Genomic DNA, 4,599 nt, shown 5'->3' on the forward strand with positions numbered 1-4,599 from the left:
TTAATCTGAATGCCTCACATATTACTTATTGCATTAATGTCATTTTTATTACAATTTTCAATATTAAATATTTTTAAAAAATGTAAGTGCATATTTTTTAAGAGACTAAATTTGATTGATAATGGGTATGATAACATATTTGATTGATATTGTATACAGTAAATCATACAATATTTCATAAATAATTATTTAAAAAATACATTTTATTGTATAATTTTAAATGTAACATATAATGTCTATATGTTTTACAATTAGATTAGATAATCAATGTCAAATCATTATATTCATAACATATGGCAGAATCGTTGCAATATTTCTTTCCACCATAAATACTTATAGCATATTCTTTGCCTTGCTCTGCTTTTCACTATTTCTGTTAAGCTTTTTTGAAGTATTGATATTGTTAGCAGATATTATATATTACATATTATACATAAAAGATATTGTTAACAATAACAAAACCGATAATCTATACGTAATCGTAATGTGTATAGTCATAATGTGTATAATCATATGAGTTATCATTTATATTTCAAACTCATATGATGTATCTGTTACTTGTCTAATAAAGGAAGGTCATATTCATATGAAAGGAAATTATCCTTTATAATACATGGTGCCATCCAACCTCCTATCACAACATATGCTATATTAGTATTCAAATACATAAGTACAACATAGTGTTTATATAATGGAAGTCCCTAAAACACAAAAAACATGAGAATATAATTTTTTTTATAAAATAAATTAGATGTTATACATAAATTTAGTAATTCTATATTTATTTTTAAAGATATTAATCCTTTAATGATAAATAAAGTTCCAATAAAATAATGGTTTTCGTCAAAATTCTTTCAATATAAAGTTTCATCTCATTTTCAATGATAGATTTATCATTATAAATATCAAAATTCAGATTAAAACTTCTAGAAACTATTGTATGCTGTTGCCTGATTGTTATTATCACAATTAATGTGAAATTTGAAGATATCGTTTCAGTTGGATTCTGGGGACATTGTGATCCATATAACGTAATACTGTTTGTAAATCTTTATTTAATGTTGGACTATCTTCGAGAAATTCTAAACCCTAAATTTTTAATGAAAATATATATATTATTTATTTAAGTCGCTATACAGTACCAATTATAATATTACTAATTGTGTAAAGTTTAAATAAATCTGTATTCACGATTTCGTTTGTATACTCGTTCATTGAAGTTACCGAAACCTTATAAGCAGTATTACTATATACACATAAAAGACTTTGAATAGGAACTAATAGTCGACATATATTTATGTGAAATTCGTTGGCTTTAATGATATAATTATTTGTAGATTGTAAGAGGAGTTAAATTGATTTCATTATCATTATCGGTAGCACATTTAATTTAAACAAAAGAGTAATTCTTCATTAATTATGTCCAGAGAAAAATTAGTAGCATATATATAATTATGCTTACTTTTTTCTCACAAACTAAATCTATATTCCAATGTATGACAATTTGATATGACAAGTAGATTCTTTTATGAATAATGAGTGATTGGACGATCCTTGAGGATCACAAACAAATCTAATAAGTGTAATGACTCTTATTCCATTTTCGCATAAAAATTCTCATTGGTATAATTTAAACAGGGTCCACTGCCATAATTAAGTTTGCGTTAGTTTGTCTTAACGACATAACATATTTTGAGTTACATATTACTGCATAAAGAAATGATAATTGATAGATAAAATATAGATCCATCACATAATCACAATATGCAAAATAGTTTCATATGATGTAGCACCTATTTTATTCCCATATGTGCGCCATAAGCGCACTGCAAATTCTGAATTTGTATTTTACACTACTTGCATTTGTAACAATGAGCACAAGTCTTTATTCATTGATGTTTGTAAGACATATCTATATGTTACAAAATACATAGTTAAATTATAAATCATGTTATCAATATTAATCATATAATACGAAAGAAATATTCTAATGTAAAATTTGTAATTGGATTCGTAACGTTGCATTTTGACTGCTCTCTTTTAGCACTAATCACGAAAAGTCTCAATATCGCATGCTGCAGCAGTATATCATGCTAATTGATAATGACAATCTTCTATTCCACTTCCAAAAATATATTCTGGGGGATTCTGATAACATTACAATATTCATGAAACATTTCTTGTGTGTGTGTGTGTGTGTGTGTATGTATGTGTGTGCATGCGTGCATGCGCGTGCGTGTTTGTATGTGTGCGCGCGCGCACGTATGTATATTTTTAGAGCTTTCCAGCAAGGACATCATGAATCCAATTTTCATTATCTGTGAAATTCGCTAAACGTTTTATTGACAATTGTCGTTATTGTTAACTAACGACAGCCAATGACCCGCGCTTTCTTTTAGAATTGTCTTGCCATTGATTATTATAGTTAACGATAGCAACAATCATCGATAAGATGATTTAGAAAATCTCACTACTGGTTAAACTTAATAAATTTTATCCTGTATGGATTTCATCCATATCATCATAGATGAAGCCCATTGGATAAAACATCAGGTTAAGCCTATTCACAAGTAACCAGAAAATCAGGCCATAGTATAACAATGAATTATTTTATTCTTATTTAACATTGACAAGCAACAAAGCTATAATGATTTACTGAATTACATTACAGCCTTGCTGGAAAATGTCCTTTGTTATTAGCTGCTGCCATACCTTAGCTTCCAAATCACATTTAAAATAGTTGTTTTAACATGTGGAGTTGTAATACGCAAAACGCATCCTGGAATTCTATTTGTTCCCTCTTTAAAGAAAAGAAGCTTTTTTTGTACTTCTAAACTTGAATATCTAATAAATAGATATAAATATATCTAATAAAATAAAAAAATAAAACAAAAATCAATTTATTTTTAAAGTAAAAGGTTTTCTATTGTACAAAAATTATATAATCAAATATACACAAACAAAATCAAATTATATAGATATATTTACATTATAATTAATTTTAATATAAAATCTACTTGTCGACCTATTAGATTGTTTAAAATCGTCTAAGCATACTCCAGATTTAATTGGATACATGATACCATAAAGTAGTATAGACTGGCAAACATGTAATATTATTTTAGGTGATTTGAGGAATTTATTTTTTATACCCAAAGGAATTACATAATTTTCTGAAGCTCTTGTTAAAGGACTTAGATTATAATAATCTCCAGCATTAACAACTGTACAATTTGTTTGGGTTGTAGTACACAAGTAACGCAATCTTCCATATTATAAATCAATTATATTGTTCTTCACTTTAAAATATTTTTATTCATATATTACTTGATATAAATATATTTTTTAAAAACTATTTACATGCGAAAATAATTCAAGATATGAATTAGTCTCTGCATTACAATGCACAACTATCACCGTATGATCGATGTAGACAATCATTACCAGTAAAATTAAACAAAATTCTTCTTTGTTCATTATCTAATTTTGGAGGAAACTTTCCTGTTTATATAAAAAAATTAATTTCTTTATCAGATTTATGATAATATACTTTAATATATAAAAATATAATTGAAACTGTACAATATTATCTGTTCTTATTTCTGTATTGTTTTTTATTAGATAGACATATTGCATAGTCTTGGTTATTGCATTTTTAATTAATGAAGAATATAACTGCATACGTACCATCTCATAATCATGTTTGATGATATCTTCTTTATTTGATGTCAGTTTTGTTAAATTATATATAAAATTAACTTACGTTCAGACATTTCACAATATTTTGAAGGAGTGATGGTTAAAACCTACAATAAAACAATTTCTAATTTTTGTATTATGTTTCAAAACCTGATACAATTAAATCCTATGACAATAGCATTAGACGTCTATTACAGAGAACGATGCAAAGAATTTTATCTTACAGTATTAGTTATTCATCCATCTTGTTGATTGAATAACAATTATCTTATTAATTAAATAACAACAAAAAACGTATAATGGAATTATTCGAAGTGGATACCGATCAAAATAATTAAATTATTTGCTATATTTTGTGCTGATGACGCAAATATTATTTGAAAATAAGTAGTCCTATAATAGTAAACAAAATAATTTATCATTCTATACTGAAAAAAAGTTTGGTGACAGCTATTAAATTCTTGTTAAAATTGGTTCAATAAAATGTTTTGGTTAATATAACCAAACATAATTAAAACTAAATAATTAAAAATAAAATAAATAATTAAAAATAAAAATATAACCAACATAATTTTATCCTTACAAAAATTTCATCAAACAGGTTTAATGATACTAAATTTTTGTAATTGTTTTATAATTATGTTTGATTACATTAACCAAAATCATTTGATTGAGCAGCTATTATCAAATTGTTTTATTTAGCGTATAGAAAATTTTTTGTCAACATTGTTATCTACAACCAAATACTTTTCTTATAATAAGCTTATCGTCGCTATAAACAAACATCGCGAGATTTATATTCACAGAGATACATCTGTATCGGCATCAGTTTTTTGTGTCGCTCTATTACAAAAATATATTCAATGTACCTCGATTAAGAGGATTCCGATAGCTCAAATC

The 4,599-nt window shown here is 25.8% G+C and overlaps 1 pseudogene; it reads right to left on the bottom strand.

The window, feature by feature from the left end:
• Nucleotides 1–256: 256 nt before the first annotated feature.
• Nucleotides 257–4,599, bottom strand: part of LOC108687106 — a 41,035-nt pseudogene continuing 36,692 nt past the window's right edge.

The sequence above is a fragment of the Atta colombica genome, unplaced genomic scaffold, assembly GCF_001594045.1.
Source record: "Atta colombica isolate Treedump-2 unplaced genomic scaffold, Acol1.0 scaffold200, whole genome shotgun sequence".
Classification (NCBI taxonomy): Eukaryota; Metazoa; Arthropoda; class Insecta; order Hymenoptera; family Formicidae; genus Atta; species Atta colombica.